Consider the following 22,799-nt stretch of genomic DNA (forward strand, 5'->3'; position numbering starts at 1 on the left):
CCCCCACTTCCCTCCTCTCTTCTTTCCTTCCTTCTTTTCTTTCTTTTTTTTTTTTTGTTGTTGTTCGTTTCCTTTCTTTCTTTTTTTAAAATCAAGCCTTGTTCCGAAAACAATCTGAGCCCAGTTACAAAGATCTAACCAAACCTAAGAAGTAAACCAATAAAATCATGTGAACAGGGAGAAGGAGTAATTAGCTTAGGTGAAATCAGAGGATAGCAAGCAAGAGCTTGCATATTTCAAACACATGGTCAGGACTGAACGTTTTGCTAGAAGTATGCTGAAAATCTAGCTCTGAGTTCTCGAGACGCTCAATGAAGAAAGGACATCTCAGTTACATAATTCACTCTATTTACATAAGACAAACCACTCTTCTTAGGGCAGGAGAACTGAGGTCTGAGAGCAATATCCTCACCTAGGCCTGGAGAAGAGGACACTTGTGGGATGTAGTAAACGCAAGTTTTATGTTTCTTATAATGTTGCTCAAGGAAGGCTGATGGCATAGGTACATGTAGCCTTACTTTATAGAGCAGGAACCAGAAACTCAGAGAAGATTCATCTTTCAGCTCACACAGCCAGGTAGAGGTGCAGCAAGATTCCAGTTGTCAAGTCTTTTCTCCTCTCCCATGCTGTCTATTTATGTTGCTTTGCATTTCTGTTAGACACTCATTCCATCCACCCATTCATTCATTCATTCAGCAATTATTCATTAAGTATATAACATGCCTAGCCTATGGGAGATTAAAAAAGCTATAATATGAAGTCTCTATCCAGGTGTTCTAGCTTAGGAAGCTTTCGCTTTCATGTGTTAAGAAATCAAAGCTTGGGACTTCCCTGGTAGCCCAGTGGTTGAGAGTCCGCCTGCCGATGCAGGGGACACGGGTTCGTGCCCCGGTCCGGGAAGATGCCACATGCCGCAGAGCGGCTGGGCCCGAAATCTAAACTTGGCCTATTCTTTGACGTAAGAGTTTTAGATTTGAGAGCACTGTGAGACACTGGTGAGAAATATATGTAAAGGCAGGGAATGAGACTGTATTTTAAGGATCAAGGGCAGGGCCGGGGAAGAAAGGAAAGAATTACAGTGTTGGGTAAGAAAGAAAATCTCAAGATCATGGTACAGTAAAAACGCAGAGAAAATATTTTAGAATAAAAATTGCAGGGCCCATTCAAATAAAAGACCTAGGAAGGGAAAGTAGGGTTATTTTAAAACGATGTGATTTTTAAACCATGGCAGGTAGGACAAGATGAAAAACCTTGAGCATCTGGTAAACCACATTTTTGTAAGAGATTTACATAAATGGGGAGGATCAACTGGGAGAAGCCAAATAGTGAGACAGCCTTCAAATTAAAAAAATCCAAAACCCTCCAGTGATTTAATAGCTAAAGGAAAAGAGAATAGATTGAATTAATTTAAGAGGTGACTTGGAGAAGAAGGCTTCGCCAGCCTAAATGACTCTGATACCGTTGGTTGTTTGTTGCACCCAAACACAAATAGATATGGAGAGAGAATCTCTTTTACCATCAGAGTGAGCTGTAAGTCCTGGAAACACAACCCAACTTTTAGAGACAGAGCAAGCTAAGAAATAACTTAGTACAACTCCCTCATTTTATAAATAAAGAGATTTAAGGTCCAATGAGATGAAATGCTTTGTCTGTGTACAAGTCCTCAAAGCACTGCCAGGCAAGGGTTTGTAAATGCAGAGCTGAAAGAGCAGAGCAGGAAAAGGATGGACTGACCATTCACAGGGCCATTAAGATCCAGAACTGAGAACAGACTCTTTAACTAATTCAACTGAATGTGCAAATGACAGCATTTTCACAAAGCAGAGAAGCAGGAAGAGGAGGTAACTGATGGAAAAACATGTGGATCAGACCATTTCTAAGAAGGACATGGCTGGGGCTAGAATCAAATATTAGGTACTTTACACAGTCTATTAATATGTTTACCTGAAAAAAAACACCCATTTTAATTCACGCATGTTTGATGGTTTGGGTTATAATATGACTAAGATTCTTAAGGAGAATTGACAAGAGTTTGTTTGCAAATTACCGGCACCATATTGGCAGCTGACTCTAGAGAGGTCCCTGCAGTAATGGGATGGGCTGTGGCTTTTGGATACTCCCATCTGGAGCTTAAAAGAAGTGGCTGAGGAAGGCATGTCCCTTTCAGGGCATGAATGAGCAGTTTCTTGGGCTCTGCTCTACTGCTTTTGCAGTAAGTGTGGCCCTTTTCAATGACTGTATCATCTAACTATGACTTGCCAAGAACCATCTTAAGGTTTTTTGCAAATCAGTGGTGAATTTTGGAACCCCACTTCTGAATCACTGCCCAAGTCATAAATCTAAGAAGACACATCTCAAATCGTTCATCTAAGTCACGTCTGGCTAGTTTCTCTGTAAGCACTTACATTTATTAAATCAATGATTGTAAAATCCCAGGACATTTGGCCAAAGAAAGTACCAGTTGTTCTTTTTAATAAGATTATTTTTAAAGTCATAAGAAAATCAAATAACCACCAACTGCAAAAGCCACCAAACCTGTCCATTCCTTTAGGTCAGCCAGTTCTGAGTCTCTGTTTCAAGGAGGCTGGTATTTTCCAGATGGGTAGTGAAAGAGAATTTCTGAGAATGACTTCTTATAATAAAAGTACCTGACTCAAGTTCCCTGAAATCTGAATGTAGAAACAATCTGTAGGAGTTTACTATAGAACACAGTGCTGTAGAATTTACAGAAGGAAATGCGTTCTTTAAAATAAATGTAAAAATGTAAGCTGAATTTTCTCTGAGGAGTTTCCTAACTGATAATGAAAAGAAGTAGACAGGTTGATAAAAGGTGACCTGGCAAAATGAAATGGCTCCTGAACTGGCATCATTTCTGAAAGGAGGTAACACTGTGTGGGTTGGTATTTTGATTCGATAGATTGACACCCAATTATATAACTGCTAGGATCAGAGTGGCATCTGTAACATGGCATCACATTGCCAAGGGACTATTTTGAATGTGCCCTACTTTTCCTGCAACTTGACACAGTGGGGAAAGTAAAACTGGAAACTCAGGACCCAAATTCCCACCTTTACCTCCTAAGTTCAGTACGTATCCAGGGGAAAATTGTACAACTTCCGAACACCTCACTGAGTAGTGAGCAACCCAAAACAACATGTCATCTGGAACGTCATGAATCCCGTAATCTTTAGCATTGGACTCTGATGATTAAAGAAGTGAAACATGAAATGCTTAGGATTCCGAAGCAAAATAAAATCCCCATAACTTTTTTTTAAAAGCTATCATGCTACAGTTAGATAAGGAAGGAGTTTTGCTTTCAGTTAATTCTGTCCGCTTTCTTTTACAAAGTAGAACACTGTGCAGGGGCGGGGTGGTGGTGGTGATAGCTTACTATGTATGCTGGGGATACAATTTCTCTGTGGATACAGATATTCCAAACTTTCACACAAGGGACGATTCTCAAAATGTATTTTAAAAGTGCCTTTGTTTTTAAGAACCAAATAATTATAAATGTCCTCAAATACAGATGGCCACTTAAGGGGGCTCTTATGAATTCTTTTGTCAAGTCAAAATCTCTTTGAGATTGTCTTTTCTCTCCCTGCAGATACACTGATTCTTCCGAGGCTGCTGCAGAGGGGAGAATTCTTCTCTCTGCACTCTTGGAAGGCTATTCCCAGCACAGGCTCAGCAGCTATCTCAGGGGATGAAAACACCCCCCGAGGAAGCCAGCAGCCCTGATTACTCCAAAGCTGATGTTTCTCTGGGGGTCTCTGTGGTTTGATCACTCAGTTGAGGGGCTTCTGAAGCTGTATTAGCATGGCACACGGAGCCCTACTCTGTCCCCAACTAAGGAGTGTCCAGCTCCCTGCTTTCTCCCCCAGCACCCCCCAATGTCTGTTTTCTACCAAGCTGTCCAACCCCATTAAGGATGGAACACAGAGCAAACCTCTTGCAAGCAAAGGGGATGCTCCAGGCTGGGGCTGGGGAGACCCTCATTGCCTTGGCCTCTCTCTCCTTCCCTGGGCTGTACAGTGATACTCCTGGCGTTCATGTCTAGAAGATCCACAGCTACCCTTCATTTCACATGCAGCCACAAGGACTTAAGATCCAGACCTCCCCTACTGAAAGCTCAGGGGACCCCAAAGATTATTTGAAAATAATCTTTTCAAAAAGCTGAATATTATTATGGGCTAGTTGATTACCCACTGTGACACCATTACCTCAATATCGGACGTCATTCATTCATTCATTCATTCACTCCACCTAGAAGTCTAAGTGCAAAGCACTGCCCTGGTTGCTGGGCTACAAGCAAGGGGGCCACGAAGACTGGGGCTTCATGACACCCACCGTTAAACGTCAAGTTTCAAATGCAACACAGAGATTACAGCTCACTTACTGCAAAATGGTTATAGAGTGAAGAGGTTCTGAAGATCAAATATGAACAGGTGGAAAGGCTAAACACAGGGCAGTGGTGGGAGGAGGAGCAGGGAAGAGATCAGATAAGAGGAAGAAATTAGCACAGAAGCTTTTGAAAAAATAAAATATCAAACAACTCAATCAGCCCATGCAATACAACTAATCAGATCATTTATACACATGGACATCTCCAAGGAAATCAGAATAAAATAACGAGCAGGGGGTGGAAGAGAGAGCCTGGGGGTCGGGAGACCCAGGATGCTACCTGTCTATGTAACGTCAGACTCCACTTAGCCTCTCTGGGCCTCAGTTTCCTCATCTGTAAATTGAGAGATGAAGTCCCTTCCACGTTAAAAGTTCCAAAAGTCTGTTCACTAGCTGACAAGTGTATGTACAAGTTAGAGCCAGGGTAAGGTGTATTTCAAATGAGCCTAGAAATAGGGTCAGGGGCCATCAGGAGCTGTGACCATGGCCTGAAGCAGCTTCCGGGGAGATACCTCCTCGGAAGTGGACCCAGCATCTCCCAGCCCCACCTGCCCTTACCTCCGCAGCAGGCAAAGCTCTGTCCTCATGCATTCTCCTCACTGACCAAGGCAGATGCCCACTGCTCAGCTGCCTGACTGCTCAGCACAGAGCAGGGAAGTTTCCAGAACGGCACGTGAGATCAGCTTTCTGGGATGTCACTGCGTACATCTTAAGTCCCGCTGCTCCAGTTCGCTCCTAGTTTCTAGGCAAGACTGCATGCAAACTGCCCCAGAAAGAGAGCCATCTACTATTTTCTCAAAAATATCCAAATAAGGAAACCCTACAACCTCTCTGGTGTCTCATATCCCAACCCTGTAACCTAAATCTTTTCTGATACGATTAAAGCTCCCTCTCTTGGGCTATTCTCAGAGGGAATTACAGAAGCTGCTCAATTCATAAAAATTCTGTCACATGCGTTGGTGACAGCCACTGGGCCTTCAAAAAAATTCTTTTAACCTGCTTTGGGAGGCTTTCTCCAAATCTTTAATAGTTTCCTTTGCTATCTTCTGCATCTATGTCAAGTTCCTTAAATGATAACACAAGAAAAACAGAGTCACAGAATGTAGAGGTAAAGGCACCAGATTTTCTATCTGGCCACTCTCTTCCTGTCACAGAGGAGTGAAATAACACCCAGGTTAAAGGATGTGACCAATGTCACCGAGCTCATTGGGACTGGAGTCCAAGGCTCCTTATTTCTCCTCTTTCCTTTATAATAAGTTTCAAACCTAAGAGGGAATGTTGTTCTTTAAATAAGACCTGCTCAACATACGGTAAAGTATAATTCCCCCATGATTTCAAATATCTTATGAATATAATTTCACGTACGTTTCCTACACGTGAAGGAGAACTTAATCTAGGTATTGAGCAAGCAGCATCCAGGTCTGGGCTACAAACAACACATGCCCAATACTACATACATATCCTATTGGCACCTTCAGGGTTACAATGACCGAGGCAAGGTGAACGTCCTCTGTACATTCATTTTTGACTTTGCAGGAAGGACCTCTGATATTTCTCAGCAACCAAAAAGCAAACCACATTAAAATAACTCACGCTGAGGCACAATGTCCTTAAGACAAAACACCAAATTCGTAGATGAATATGAAAATGATACCCTTAGACTTTTGAGATCAGCAAGGTTTCAGACATTCTGTCCTCTGTTGGTTGGGTGGGGCTCTGGGAATCTTTCCTCCTCTGAGCTCTGGTTCAGCCCCCCATGTCCACATCTCCATTTCTTCCAGCAGATGATGAGATCACAAACTATATGAGATCATCTCACAGCACTGCATCCTGGCTGGCACGCAGTATAAGTACGTAGGAAATCAGTTGTAACCATGAACAAACAAGCCCATAAACAAACGGTATACAGGGCTTAAGAAGTCTACTACCGAGAACGAACGTATGGACACCAGGGTGGGAGGGCAGGTAGGATGGATTGGGAGACTGGGATCGACGCATATACACTACTATGTATGAAGTAGATGGCTGGTGAGGGCCTACTGTACAGCACAGGGGAAAAAAAAGAAGGTACAATCTGTTTGCAGGACATATATTAAGTTAACCTTAAAAGTGGACTCCAATATACATTAGGGGCAGACAAATACTGTTTGATTCCACTTATATGAGGTACCTAGAATAGTCAAATTCATATAGAGTCAGAAAGTACGTTGGTAGATGCCAAGGGCCAGCGGGTGGGGAGAATGGGGAGTTAGTGTTTAAAGGGGACAGAGCTTCAGTTTAGGAAGGTGAAAAATTTGGGAGATGGGTGATGGTGAGAGTTGCACAAAAATGTGAACGTACTTAGTGCCACTGGACTGTAGAGTTTAAATATGGTTAAAATAGTATGTTTTATATTATGTGACTTTTACCACAATAAAGAAACATTAAAAAAAGAAGTCTACTCTCACCTTCTTTGAGGAGTTTAACAATAACATTCTTGTGTACATACTTATCATATCCCTCCCACTGAAAGATACAAATAACAGAACAAGGCAAGCGGATGCGTCAAGTTTATATGAAACCACTTTGCAGGAAAGATGACTTTGCAAGTGTCCCTTGGCAGTCTCTGAACTGGGCTGGGGATGCCCCCTGGCCCCTACCCTCCAGCCACCAGAGGGTTCTGGCTGAGGTAACAAAACCTGGGGCCGGGCAGTTTCTGTAAACCCTGCTGGCCGTGGCTGATGCTCAGGTCTCTCTACCTAAGTGTACAGTGTCTGACTTGGAGCTGAGTCCTGCTGGGAGGAAAGGGGCTGTGGTGTGCAGACAGAGCAGGACGGAAAGGAGAGTAAAATCAGCTGAGATGCACAAACTCAATGTACCAGGAACACACAGGAAAGAACTAGGAATGGGTGTTAGAGTTCACTTGAATGTAATTTGCATATCATTATCTGGACGATGAAACTCATCCTCTGGTAATTCTAAGTGCCCACCACTAGGCGGATTCATATATTTATTTGTACGTTTCTTCTTTCACTAAACATCTGCCAAGTGAGTACCTACTATATGCTAGGTCGTGGGTTAGATGCTGGCGATGCAGACAGAAGATGTGGTCCTGGCCTGTTTAGTAGGGGAGAGAGACACCCATCACTAGAATACAGGGGGACTTTTTAGATCCACAGGAATGGGGAAAACAGCTCTTCCCTGGGGAGCCACGCGTGCGCCCCGGGGAGAAGTGACATGTGACCTGGGTTTCCACAGATGAAGAGGAGAGAGCTTAAAGGTCAGTCTTTTCCTTATTCATGTAGAATGATGAACCCATATTCGCTCCACAGAAAGTTTATCTATGTTGGAGCCAGAGAAAACAATAGCTAAAGGACAAATGGAAGATAAACTAATGTTTACTGAGTGGTTACCCAATGCTGAATGTTTTATATGCGTTATCACATTTAATTCCACCACAACTCTGATTTCCTCTTTATAGATGAGGGAACTGAGATTTAAGTAACTGGCCCAGGCTTACATCGCTCTGAATTGGGGAAGCCTCAGGCATTATGGTCCTGATGTGCGAGAAAACGGGAAAATGGGGGTTCTGAAAAGCGAACTTGTTCCCCAAAGTCTCAAAGTGAGTCAGTGACTCGTCAGAAAAGAGGAGTAGAGCCTCCGGAAGCTTAGTTTGGTGTAACCAAAGTACGGGAAAAACACAAGTCAATGAACATTTAAACAACTTAAAGGTTAAAAAAAAAACCCCTGAGATGCACCGTCCATGAAATGGACTTCACATCTTCAATATGTGGATGGAGAGAATGAGGGGAGGAGTTTCTTCCACTCGTTTTAAGAACAGCACTGGCTTAGTTTACAGCTTCACCTGTGCTAGAACACGACCCACTTTCTCCCAGTCTAAGCAAGTGTGAAAAGGCATCATAGGCGTCTCACAAACCTCATCTGTACGTTAACGATCTTATCTTCCTTCATGAAATGAAGCTTGCTATATACATAAAAAAGAACGAACTAGGAAGCAACATGGTTTGGTGAAAAGATGCTGGATTTTCTGATGTAACAGCTTCTTGCTGTGTGCTTGAGTACACGCTACTTAAAATTTCTGAGCCTCAGTTTCTTCATATGTACAAAGGGGATATTAATAATGCAATCACGGTGCTCACTCCATAAGAGTTGTGTTAGAATGAAATTAGATAAAGTGTTTAAATTGTATACAACAGTGCTTGGCGAAGGAAGGAAGGAAGGGAAGGAGGGAGGGAGGGAGGGAGGGAGGGAAGAAGGAAGGAAGGAGAAAATAAAAAAACCCAGAACTTTTACAAAATTATCTTGGGGAACAAACCCAATTTCCACTATAAACTATATGAAATATTACCCAGAGTCACTGTCTAAAAGTCACACTTAATTGTATGTATGTCACATGTGTGGATAGGTGTAAATCTAGATTTCACACCTACGCTTTATCTTCAAATGATCTTAGCTTGGTTGCTCTGGCGCTTGTACCACATCTCTCCTCCAAAGTCCTTGAAGGCAGTTTCAAAAGCAATTGCGGAATTAGAAGATGATACCAGCTAGAAGCCAACAGCATCGGTATTGGCTGATCTCATGCTGAGCGGTCAAGGGGCTCTGGGCTTAGTCTTGCCTGAAATACTTATCGCGGAAAGTACCTTCTGACAGTTGAGGAAGTGTGGCCAGAGTGGGAAAATGTATAGCAATCTTAAGAAAAGCCCGCACATCCATTGTGAGACATGAAATGAAAAAGGATCTTGGGCATCTGTGATGAAGACCATTGGGCTATGTCTCTCCTCACTCTCAGGTACACCAGTGCCTGGGGACTGAGTCTGTTGGCCACTTCTCTGCCTCTATCTCTTACCCACTCCGGAATTCTCCAGGCACTTTCTCTGCTGTGGTCTGAGCTGATGGAAAAACACCAAGACAACATGCAGCTGACATCTGTATAGCAGCAATGACAACAGAAGCTTCTATTTACTCTCGATAATGTGACCTCATTTTCTATGGGCTTCTTGGGGTAGTTCTTTTAGAACTTCTAAGGACCAGCTCATTCTCATAAAAGACAAAACAAGCAGTTACAGATAAACTGAGGCAGGAATTTGTATTCATTTGATAGACTAGATTTATCTACACTTTCTTGGAAGCCACAGTTCGGTGGGCAAATATTTACCAATACCAATTTACTAATGGGATATGCTATGACATTTCTTTTGTCAAAATTTTAAATAACTAAATAGCGTAAATGCTTCATAACCCTTAAGAACTCTGTACCATAATATCCTCAAGCATTTATTTGTTTGATATAGCGGCGGACCCATCAAAGGCAGAGTTGGGATCTCCGCCTGATGGAAAATTAGGAATAATCATTGAATATTCAACCACAGAAAGGAATATTTAGACTTATTAGAAAGTAGCCAGTGGACCACGTTAGAAAATACAATGCAGTGAAAACAGACATGGTTTACATGTTTAAGACACTGTGAATATTAAAATGGAAAAGAGGCAAGGTGTGAATCTCGGCTCTGACTAGCTCTGTAACCTTGGACTTAAGCCTCCCTGAACCTCAGTTTGATCGTCTGTTCTAAGAAGATGAGAACATCAACCCCAGGCAGCTTTTGTGTGGAAATATAAGAGCAAATATATGTCAAGAGCTTAGCACAATGCCTAGCAAATACTGAGGGCTCAGTAAGTCAGCAGCGATGGTGAGCTTAGCAGAGTGAGATATACACACAGACTGATGAAATGGGGAAACGGAAGGGGAGATGGACCCAAGAGCAGACCCAGCGGATAGACAGTACTTTTCCCTATTTCAGAGATGAGGGGACTGAGCGTCAGGGGGCTTAAGAGACTTGCTTGGGCTCCACAATTAGTAAAAGGCTAGAAAAGGAATCCAAATTTGCCTCCAAATTTGCTCTTTTCTTTAGACCATACCTGTTTGTCTCATGCACAGAAACTGCAGACACTCAGACTCACAAGCTTTAAAAACTGACATTATATATGAGATTTAATACATTTTATATTATATACATTATATTCAATCACCAGACAGATTAAGAGTCTCAACTGTCTTCCTCTGTGGTCACAGGAAAGAAACAGAGCATCAGGGATATTTGATGAAAAATCTCAACTTGAAAGACAATGAGGGAAGGGAAAAAATCTGAAAAAAGTCATCAAAGGTGCCCATGATATTCCATCTTTCCAAAGGGAAAAGAAAATTAATGTTATAAAGCATTGGAAATGAAGGGAAAGTTCATTTACATCTTTTTTTTTTTTTTTTTTTTTTTTTGCGGTACGCGGGCCTCTCACTGCTGTGGCCTCTCCCGTTGCGGAGCACAGGCTCCGGACGCACAGGCTCAGCGGCCATGGCTCACGGGCCCAGCCGCTCCGCGGCATGTGGGAGCCTCCCGGACCGGGGCACGAACCCGTGTCCCCTGCATCGGCAGGCGGACTCCCAACTACTGCGCCACCAGGGAAGCCCCATTTACATCTTTGAGATGAAGAAAAAGGGGCTCAATAATGCAAAACTGCATACATGTTCCTCATTTTTTCTTACTTTCTCTTTGCATCTATTATGTAGCTTTCTCCATAAGGAATGTACTTTCCACTCTTCTTTCTTAATCACATTGCCTCCTGGTGAAGGTAATGTGAGCCCATGACATCAAGGATCCACATTTTAAAATGTGACACCTGAGGTTAACAAAGATGCAGTTCTAATTCTAAATTTTGCCTGAGGAACGGCGAAAAGGCAGAGGATGCAAATTTTATACAGATGCACTTGTGCGCCTCTTTACTTCATTCATTCAGAAACACAGTTTGGATAAATACTGGAGACAACTACCAGACTGAGGAATCAAAATGCAGGGTATTATTTAATTGTAAAGTAATTAGTCCATTCATTCACTTCCCTCTTGAAAGTGCAACCAGAGAAAAAGGGAAAAGAAATTATCTTAGAGATTGCAATTCACATGCCACATTAATTTGCTGGCCAAATTTGGCATCTTGGCTTTTCTGCCTGTGGAGAATGTAATCTCTTTTCCATTTTAGCTCAGCCAGTCGAGAGGATGTGTGTGTGTGTGTGTGTGTGTGTGTGTGTGTGTGAAAGAGAGAGACAGCGAGGTGGGGGGAGAGAGGGAGAGGGGGAGAGAGAGAGAGAGAGAGGGAGAGGGAGACACACAGACAGACAAAGAGATGGAGAGAGCATGCAAGTGTGTCCATCTGTCCGTGGAACTGGTGCTAGACTAAAACAAGAATCAATGCTGCAACCACAAAACTGTGGCTTTCTTTGCAAGTTCCTCAATTTAGTATCTTAGCTTTTCCTTCTGCCAGAAAAAACAACTGACCATATTTGAGAAACAAGCCTCCTTATAACTTAAGGTGGGGCTGAGGCAGGCGTGGCTCTGAAGTTGAGCAAAACTTATTTTAACTCAGTAAGTGGGTCACTTTTTACCTCTATTCTTCAGCTCACAATTAAAACAATCTTTCATTTTTTCACATTTTTTAGGACACCTATATTTGGCCATTACTATGTAATTATAGATATGTGTGCTTGGGTATAAACACTAAATTGTTTAATTTATTCACGTCTATCGATCACAACAGTTAGAAAATGGGAATGCCACTTGACTCAAGTATTCTAGTCTTCTATGACTGAGAACTTCTCAAAGCTTTTGAGGGTAGAGATCATGTTCTGTGACCTATACACAGGTCTATAAGTTGGTAAAAACCGAACAGTCAAGGGCAGAGGGGCTGAGTAAATACTGATGATGATGATGTTGACAAAGAATAGTCTTTAATAAAAGCAATTAACGATACAGATGCATTTATTTAGGATAAATTATTATTATCTGCGTGCAACTCCAGGTCCAGGTACAAATAAGCACCATGGCCCGCTGCCTGTTTATTCCAGGAGGTTTCCCCTGGAATTCAGTGGTTAATATAAAATTGATTCAATTGTAGAAAATTAAAGTAATAACATACTTGAATGGATTAACTTGCCTTCCAACACGAAGGTAACACCAATACCTACCTCACAGGGTTGTGATGACTCAATGTATTGATACGGTCAAAACACTTAGAAAAACACTCAATCCAAAACAGTAGTATAGAAGGCTAAGCTGTTATTATCAGGATGATGAATGGAAATTCAGAAAAACACTCAATCCAAAACAGTAGTATAGAAGGCTAAGCTGTTATTATCAGGATGATGAATGGAAATTCTTTGTTCCCCATCTGCTGCTTACAGTATCTTACAAGGTGGAGTGACTATGAAATTGCTGGGAAAACTGATGTAATGACTGAAATTGACAAACAAAACAACGGGAACAGTCAACAGCATAAGGAAGTTCAACCAGGAGGCAACTGAGGAAAGCAACGGGGAGTTGCCGTCTGGGGAGCCCAGTGGTCACAGCAGCCGTAGGGAGATGCTCCTAGAAGATGAATATCTGATTGGGTGGTAACTTCTTATACTTCAAAATGAAAACAATGTGAAACATGAACTCTTTTAAGAAGTGCATTGCCATCTGGTAAAACAGGGAAACTTGAAACTCTTGGAGTCTGCTGACACTGATTAGTTTTATATTTTGGTGGACTCTAATTCTAATTTTTATTTCTGCAGGGTTCACCCGAAGATGGAATAGAATCATTTAATTTGATGATATCCGTGAGTTGGAAAACTAGCAAATAAAAAATATCCTAAGGAGACAATTACATGAATCTAAATAATGTCACTTTGCTATAAAATCTATTAGTCATAAAGTCATCAGATTTTATAATTTTATTTTATAAATTTTTGACTCTTCATAAATATAATCTAAGGAGAAAATTTCTTAGTTTTATTTTACCTAACCTGATTTTAGAATTCATTTGCCATCTCCCCCATATACGCAGAGGAGCCTTCACTTTTTTGGTAACAAGGAGACGTTGACTTGAGAATTTTCTGAGAAGAGTGCAAAATGAATAAATAAAAGTGAATGGTATCTGTTCCTGTGCTCTCGGTCATCCAATATGCTTATTATCAGGTACATAATTTTGGTAAGGGTAGCTAAGCTTTAGCTCAATTAATGTATTTAAACTAAAATAATAAGATTAATTTTGCCTGCTGGCTGTGGTCATTGGACAATTCCTTAAATGCCTTGAAGTCAATGTCTATTTAGTGCTTTGAGACTAAAATGAAGAATAGTGCTTTGACAAAAAGGAAGCATGTTAGAAAGCAAAATACTGTAATGGTGTTATATCTCCGTTCACAGCAGTCACTGGGGGAACTCAGTAAATATTAGGTTAACAAGTGAAATTAAAAAAAAACTTCTATGCGTATCTAAGGAACTGAGAAAAAATTCAGTAAATATCATGAGTACCTACTACATGCCAGGAGAAACAGAGAAGGAGCTCAGGCTGTCAGCAAATTAAGGACTCAAAAGGAAAACAATATGATTACTGCTCTACTTACTCTAAACTCAAAGCATTAAACAAACACACGCAGAAGAATCGGTGGAGGCAAGAACCAGTAGGAAAGCCCTGCAAAAGGACAGGTTTCTTGAAATAAGCCTTAAAAAGTGACCAGAAGTTTCACAGATAAAGAAGAAAGCACTTGGAAAGGCAGTTGGAGTGAAAAGGAGTGAAAGAGCATGGAACTTTCTGGTGGTTTGTGGACTTGTGCACTTGACATGTGGGTAAGTGGAGGGGGGAGGGGGAGAGGTGGGAGGCGGCAGCTAGAGCAGAAGGAAGTGACAAGAAATAAGGTTGGGAAAGTGGCTGAGGCAGGTTTGTGAAGGCACACAATTCTTGAGTAAAATTATGCATTACTTAAAAGAAAACACTTCATTCTATTATTATATGAAACCCACAGTGATACCTCTTATTTATGAAAAAGTTTCTGGGTTTATTGCAAACTGTTGTCTTCTTTCTTTCTCTCTTCAAATCATGAATGCTAAGATCTCTTCAGTCAGCTTCAGAACGAAAAGCCTATAAGGCGGTACATCTGGGAAAAAGATGCTGGTGGGGAAGATAGGCTCTGGAATAGATGGACGCTTACAGAGAGGCAGAATGCAGCCGGAAATCCTGGCTACCTACCGCCCTTGCCCCTCACCCTGTGACCTTGGGCCGTGTCCTTCAACCATCTAAGCCTGTTCCTCATCTCTAAAGGTAGTTGGGAGGATTAAATGAGGTCATGCATGAAGAGTAGCTTACATAGTAAGTACGTATCAAATTTAAGTGGTATTACTACTTGTTCTGTCCTAATTTAAATAGATACATTTGAATGAGAAAGTTACTTTGTGGCCTCCCATTCCCCAAAGGGTTCAGCAAAAGAATTAGAAATGGTGTTAAAACACGGAAATTGTTTCCCAAATTACCGATTATTTCAAGGCACAATTTATGAAGGAGTCAAAATTTCAAATGTGACAAAAGAAAGCATCCCTGGGATAGCTAATGAAATGTCCCACCTCAGCAGTGCTTGTACAAAGGGCAAGACCCAGAAGTTTCTTCCCTGATGTTGCTGGGAGTGAACAAGAATGAAGAGAAATGGATATCAGGTTGATGCTTTAACAATCTAAACTTGATTCCATTTTTATTTCCTCCCGATGTAAGGAAAATACTGACATACCTTTGCATCCTAATTCATTTTATTCTCATCAATATTTTTACTTAAAATAAGACATAGCATAGTTTTAATCTGTTATTTTTAGGGGTCCAAGTCCTTCTCCCTCAGCTCCACATTTTTGCTAGTTTAAAACTATTCAGGGGGCTTCCCTGGTGGCACAGTGGTTGAGAGTCCGCCTGCCGATGCAGGGGACACAGGTTCGTGCCCCAGTCCGGGAGGATCCCACATGCCGCGGAGCGGCTGGGCCCGTAAGCCATGGCCGCTGAGCCTGCACGTCCGGAGCCTGTGCTCCGCAACGGGAGAGGCCACAGCAGTGAGAGGCCCGCGTACCGCAAAAAACAAACAAACAAACAAACAAAAAACTATTCAGGTGAGACGCGTCAAACAATATTGATGATCACATTTTACAACTTCAGAAATTCACATTTATAGGTAAGCAGTTAATTCCATTGAAATTTGCCTGTGTAGATGTTCTTTAAACCATTTTATTTACTAGAAACCAATTATGATAAATTACATAAATTCAAAATCAAGACGTGTGGATAAATCACCTTCGTTTAACGACAGTTGTTTTTTTTTTAAGTTGTCCTGAGGAGGTAATTTTAGAAACAAGTTGCTATAACTTGATTAAGAAAAATTGGGTTTTCATAAGTGTGCGGATAAATGAATCCATTTGCAGTCTGGATGGCTTTTATGTTTATCACCTGTCAATGGTACTAAATATTGTTGAATAATGGTAATTAATAAAGGCTGAGGCTACAAGTTTCAAAGTCTATGTTTCCATAAAGTTTCTGGAATAAATATCCCATATCAACTTTATAAGAATTTCTATTATAGACTGAAGCCTTTCTTCCATAATTAATGGTCATTTGTATGATCACAGGGATACCAAATAGTTCAGACAATTCTACAAAACAGTACAATTAAGCAACACAAATTGCTTTTATTTTTAAAGAATAAATGGAGAAGAGACAGCCTCTAATTCCATGTGGTTATTAAGCACACCCATTGAAAACCAGCGGTACCCAAAATCACTCAAATAACCAGTAGCACACTAACATACGACTCAAGACGTTAGCACATCCACTAAAGTACTGTAAAGGAGTTTTTTTAGAAAAACAGAACCACAGGAGCTAAAGTTAAACTATCCCCATTAGGCCAATGTGCAACAACATCTAAACGATCGATGTCCACTTTGCTGAGAACATTTGAAAGTAGATCAAATCACAGTAAATAGCCTCCCAGAAATAAAGCAATAGAAATAAATCAGAACATGGTTTGGTTTAAAAAGGAAGCAAAAATCATAGTTTTTTTTGGGGGGGTGATAACTGCATATAATTGGAGAAGAAGCCACCCCACAGAGCGGAGGGGAGGGTCCCACTCTGGGCGGCCACGAGATGTGGCTGGAGCTTTGCTGGGCAGTTAAACGGTGCCCTGGCTCATAGCGGACAAGGGTGACAGGTGCTCAGATCTCTAGTCCCCTGGGGGCAAAATCCACAATCCACAGAACCAGAGCCACCCAACAAGCAAAACATCATAAGCACTTAGAAATGACAAAAAGACAAAGGAAATTTACCTGGTAGCAAAACTGTTCTCAGTGGTACTGGTATGTGACCAGAAACTCCCTTCTTTCTGATCTGCAGAACAACTTTGTCAACCCCGGGTGTGTGGTCACAAGGCAGGAAGTGACTAGAATGACAAATCATCAGGCAGGAAAGAAATAGATTTTGTCTTTATAAGGACATTTTTACTTAACGTGTTTTTTTTTCTCATGTCCCCTCCCCTGCAAAAATCACCTGACAGGTCACACTGAAATTCAGAAGCCTCTTACCACTTCCTCTTTATGAGCATTTTTCTCTCTCCTTCCCTTTCTTTCCCCTCTAGCTGTCTTGTAGGCATTGGGCTACTTAAACCTGTTGATTTCAGATAACAAGGCAAGGTCAGCCTGCTACCCTGACTTCTTGATCTGCCCCTAATTGCGAACGCAATGCTCTGGTGCCTAGCTACTTACAGTAAAGATAAACAAATTATTCATTTTTAATGAAAGAGTCAAGGGAAGAGGTGGCAGCATCCCTGAAACAAGCTAAAAGGGAGTTCCTTGGGAAAGCCCCACCCCAAGGTGAAACCAAACCCCTCTCAAGAGTCCCTGAACAGTGATCTTATTGGTGCAAACGAAACAAAATGATCTCTTTAAGGGGAAGGGCCCGAAAGGGAAGGTCACCATATTATTTACTCATTCTTTTATTTATAGAGCACCTATGTACTAGGGATCTCTTTAACCCAATTAAAGATTTCAATTATTTAGACGCTTCCTACAAAGAGCACCAGCGGATCACTTAGGCAGCTGCTATAGTCCAATGCTGCTAAATTCCTTCCTAGAGACCACACTTATTTTTTGAATGCACATTTTATAAAATTAGCAAGAGAATTAAAATATCTCAGTTCTATGCCCAAACCCCGAATGCTCGTCCTGAGGGCTAATTCTCATCTTCACGTGGAAGTGCTCAAGCGCTCACAGCCTAACAGAGGATGTGAAGGTTGTATGGTATCCTGAGTCATGTTGACCAAACATTACACGTAGTCTGTCTCCGTGTTGCCCAGAGCCTGTGTGCAGCTCCAGCACCCAGCCTGCTATTGAGGAATGAGAATCTGAGGCTCTGCTCCAGCTCGGATGGTGAGTTGAAGATGCTCGATTGCTCAATACGCTTCTGTGTTTGCGAGGGGCCTGGGACCCCACCAGTGGGTACTATGGTTGGGGGGCTGCCATTATACTCCTTTTGCTTCTTTGACTTCTCCTCTATAATTCCTGCTTCCAACCTCAAATATCAGACCAAGCTGTTCTGGTTTCTCTACTTCATTAGTCAGTGGTGTGGCAGTGTCTTGGTCAGAACCCTCCAGGGGCCATCTTGGTGGAGAGGGTGGGAAGAAGAATAGGAATAGATGGTGGAGATTCAGTCCATTCTAGAAGTGGTTCACCTCACAGAGAACTGTCAACTTTCTTGTGACTCCCCAGGGAAGACTGAGGGGGGGAATTGAACCCCGTTTTCTCCATTGCATAATTACTCCCAAGTAATTCATTGCAGGGGGTGGGGTTCAAGAGGCACCTAAGTTCTTTCAGGACACCAGAGACACAACCATGCATCACTGTGACAGGGCTGATCACATGACAAAGCGGCCAGATGCTGATGGTCTTCACTCTGGGGTGAATAGTCATCAGTCAGGACTCTGCAGCAGCACAGATACTGTCTTGATGGTCTGAAGGATGAAAATACGTGAGATACTGTGGATCTCCCTAATTGCATCCCTGTGGTTTCAGGATGGAATGGAGGTGTGGCAGTAACACTTCATAAAGAAGAACAGAGACTCATTTCGTTTACCTGGGAGGAGAGCAGCAGCATGGCGGCTACTGGTGCCTGGTCATCGGACATCTGAGGAATCTAAAACAAGAGCAAAATACACTTGTGCATGGGTCCAGTAGGTGTTTGAGTGCCTGTCTGGAGGCTCTGGTGATTCAGAAATGAGTAAGACACAATCGCTGCTCTTAAGGAGCACACAGTCTGTAGAGGAGAAAAGCATGTAAGTAAATAAATGTCATCTGCTACAAAAAGGGGTGAAAAAGGCAGTGGAACATCGAGGCAGATGCAGATGTGAGCAGAGCTGATGTTTGAAGAGGGTGAAATGTGCGATTATGCCTAGCAGCTGATTCAAGTCAAAAAGAAAAAAAAAAGCTCGTTGGATTCCAGTCAACATCTAGATTCTAGGAGATGAAAGCCATTGAATTCTGCTGCTTGCAAACACCCACCTGAAGGAACCCTCCTCTCTAGCACCCGCTCAGCTGTGGTCCCCACCTCAGCCTCCCACCACTGCCTCACCCACATCCTGGACCACTCCCTCCATCGTAATCTCTCTATCTACCTCAAGTGGCACAAGGCTACCCGGCGGCAGTCAGCTGTTTAGGTCTTAGACCAAGGCTTTCTTGAAGAGGAATACTTTATCACTGTCAGTGTTTAGAACTGCTTGTGCAGCATGATAATAGACAGCAGACTGATTTTCGTTTTATTATTCTTACGTTCTCTGTAGGTCATGCCCCCCTGATGGCCTACACCCAGAGAGGACCTCTCCCACTTCCTACCCCACCATCCACATGCCTCCACTGCCACCTCTGCCTCTTAACTGGCCTGTGCTTTGCCTTCCCTCTACCCCTACTGCCCTCCTTACTTTATCCCACCCTGGGTGGCTATGGAGCTCACAGCCTCAATCCCTAAAACCGCATCAGCTGCTACTCCCCGGCTACTGAATGTTGCTGAAGGAAGTCCCAGAAACATAGACTTGAAATGCTATAAATTCAAGCTGTTTGCCTTCAAATTACTTCTTAGAAATGCTTTTATTCAATTTCATTAATTCCCGAGAACAGGTATTCTCAACCTGGGGTCCATGGACCCCTAACTCTTTATGCATGATTTTGTATGTATGTGCTTTTTTCTGGGTCCATCATACTATTTATCATGGTATTAAAGAGATCACAGAACCCAAAAGTTAGACATTTATTCCAAACTCTCTCCTCTTGCTTTTATCTCCCTACCAGCCTGCATCCTTTCCTGGCCCAATATTCCTGCCCCTTGTTGATTGAGATGATCCGAGTCATCTGGTGTGAGCTTCCTTCTCTAGCCTCAACCCTCACAAGAGCCATCTTTTCAATGGGAATAATAATTGACACTTTTCTCAGAGGGTTAACGTACAGATTAAGTTAAATAATACTTGCAAATTACTTAAAATGATATCTGGCTCAATTTGTGTAGTAGTAGTAGCATTTGTAATACAAATATAGGCAAAACCTATATGGAAAAAGTTATAAAATTTTATACATGGACATAAAATAATTGACCAAAAAATAGGAAAATATATGGATAGACATGGCCATTTTCTTGAAAATGTGAATTTCCCCATTTTAGTCTATTAATTCAATTCATTTCTAATTAAAATGCCAACAGATTTTATGGCCCTTGAAATATCAAATCTAAAATATGTAAGGAAGAATAACTGCATGAGAATAACCAAATACAGTTCTGAAATATATCAAGAAGGGTACTAGGAATTAAAGTATATTACAGAGCTATAGTAGAAATACTACAAAGAGTATGTACTGGTTAAGGGAATGGATCAAAAACAATTCCCTGTGTACGTGTGAACTTGGCATAAGGAAGCATTAAAATAAATGGGGACCAGTTCTTCAATAAATGGGACAACTTGTTTTCTTATGGAATATTAAAAAAATTAAAAGACCCATCTTTTCCTTCTCTTTCACTCTTAAAAGAGAAGGTGTTCTTCTATCTTCTCAAGGTCAATAGTTCCTCATTTTAATCTTAATCTTATATCTTCTACTTACTTAGATACCTTGCTCCATCAATTATCTCATGTTTTTCTAGCATCTTTAATGGCTTATACTCTCCCCACTTCCCCTTCACGCACTGTGGGGATTGTTCAAAGGGGAAAATGCCTCTGCCTCACTCTACTGCCCATCCCCTCCCCCTGATATTTGATGGGCAGGGAATGAGAGTAATTAAGGTGAGCACAATCTCCGCCTTGGCAGAATGTCCACTGTATTCAAGGATGCAGACAAGTGACCTCACAGTGGTACTCAGAACCATGACAAAAGCAAAGCTGGGTGCCCATGAGAACACACAGCATTAACCCAGACTTGGGGTCTGGGAGGCATGCAGGGGGATCATAGCAGAGTGATTAAGAGTAAAGATGCTGGGCCACTCGTCTGGTTATCAAACCTCATCTCTACTATTGTATTAGTTATGTGACCTCGGGCAAATTATTTGATTTCACTGGCCTGAGTTCCCTCATCTAGAAAATGGGGATAAGAACAGTGTCTGTTTTCTACGCTGTTGTGAGGGTGAGGTCGACTGATACATGTTGAGAACTGGGAAGAGTGTGTGGCACATAGGAAATGCTATATGTGTTAACTAGTCTTGTAATATTTATACCAGGCTCTGGACTAGACTGTTCACATACATTATTTTATTTATTCTTCACAATAATCCTATGAATTAGGTATTAGCTTTCTTTTCTTCCTTCAATTTTTAAAAATTATAGTTTCCAATTCTACACTACTTCTCCACTACAGAATTATACACTGACATCCTTGCTGTGAGATGGCTCAGGACCTCCCACTCAGGCAGGTGGAGCATGTTTCTCCTCCTACCTGAGCTTATTGCACGCGACTTGCTTGAGCTTTGGAACGTTAGCAGACAGGACACAAACAGAGGTCTTGAATACGCCTACATGATTCAACTTGGTCGCCTGTACTTCTGAGTGCATTTACCGTGAGGAAATCCCATCTTTGTCCAAAGGGAATGAGGAGATGCATGAAGCCAACCTGAAACTGACCCGCAGCCCAGGCCAACTCCAGCTCACCATGTTCTGAAGCAGAGCCATCCCGGCTGACGCAGGAATCTAGGTTTGTTGTTGTAAACGGTTGAGATTCAGGGTTGTTTACGAGGCAGCAGTATCACAGAAACAGATGACTTGTACTTCCCCTGCCACGACCAGCTATTTAAAACTGTACTCCTACTCCTGTCGTTTCCAATCATCCTCACTCTGTTCTTCCACAGATTTAACACCTGCTAACACACATGTTAAAGATGAAGCTTACTGTCTCCTCCCAAAAATAAGCTCAACTTCGGGCAGGTCTTTACGGCTCTTGGAGCAGCAGCAGTGCCCAGTGACGGGATGGCATGAATGAATGAATGAATGTTTACTGCAATTTTGCTTGACAGAAGAAATATGAAGATAACAGGAGAGGGAATATGTAAACTGTGGTTCAGTACCGTATCCAGAAGTTAAAATGAGTGAATGGAACTAGATTGACTAAGTAAGAGTGAACTTTGAAAATATAAAGTTGGTGTAAAGCAAAAGTTGCGGAATACTACTAATATATTTGTATACATTTTAAAGAACTATTTAGTGTGGTTTATGGATATGTCTGTACCTGTGTGTGTTTATAATGAAAATATGTCTGAGAAATGATAAATACCAATTCAAGAACACGGCTACTCTGGCAAGTTAGGGAGGTAGTGGGAAGGGAGACAGAAGAATTCAACTACGTCCACAGCAAAATGTTGAGATTCGGCAAAAACAAGTGTTGGATACGACAGTGTTGATTATGATATTCTCTTTCATCATGTTTTAAACACTATCCATTTAAACTTAAAAATTAATTTCTTGATTAATAATATATGCACATGGCTCAAAATTCAAAAGATGCAATGAATTATTTAGTAAAAATATTATCTTCCAACTCTATCCTCTGGCAACCCATTTCCCCTTTATTTTTTTAATAATGGCTTTATTGAGATATGATTCACATACCATAAAACTCACCTTTTAAAAGTGAAATTTAGTGCTTATAGTATACTGACAGAGTTGGGCAACCATCATACTATGTAATTCCAGAACATTTTCATCACCCCCCAAGAGAAAGCACCAGCAGTTACTCTCCATTTGACCCCCAACCTCCCAAACCCTCAGCCACTATTGTAATTTTTGTCCCTACAGATTTCTTGTTACGGACATATCATATGAATGGAACTGTACAATATGTGGTCTTTAGTGTCTAGCTTCTTTTACTTAGCAGAATGTTTTTAAGGCTCATTCATGTTGTAACATGGATGAGTACTTCATTCCTTCCTATGGGACAATAATAGCCACTCTACAGATACACCACATTTTATTGGTCCATTCATTAACAGATAAACATCCGAGTTGTTTCCGCCATTCGGATATTATGAATAACGTTGCTGTGGACAT

At 41.6% G+C, this 22,799-nt stretch overlaps 1 protein-coding gene across 1 annotated transcript in view; it reads right to left on the reverse strand.

Moving 5' to 3' along the window:
* Positions 1–18,402, reverse strand: part of LCP1 (lymphocyte cytosolic protein 1) — a 58,127-nt gene extending 39,725 nt beyond the window's left edge. Inside the window, exons 1-2 of the mRNA XM_024755568.1 lie at positions 18,362–18,402; positions 16,561–16,673 (exon numbers count right to left, since the gene is read on the reverse strand). The gene's annotated coding sequence lies outside the window, so the exon portion shown is untranslated. The remainder of the gene's footprint in view (positions 1–16,560; positions 16,674–18,361) is intronic.
* Positions 18,403–22,799: the final 4,397 nt, after the last annotated feature.

The sequence above is a fragment of the Neophocaena asiaeorientalis genome, unplaced genomic scaffold (assembly GCF_003031525.2).
Source record: "Neophocaena asiaeorientalis asiaeorientalis breed wild unplaced genomic scaffold, Neophocaena_asiaeorientalis_V1.1 scaffold59, whole genome shotgun sequence".
Taxonomy (NCBI): domain Eukaryota; kingdom Metazoa; phylum Chordata; class Mammalia; order Artiodactyla; family Phocoenidae; genus Neophocaena; species Neophocaena asiaeorientalis.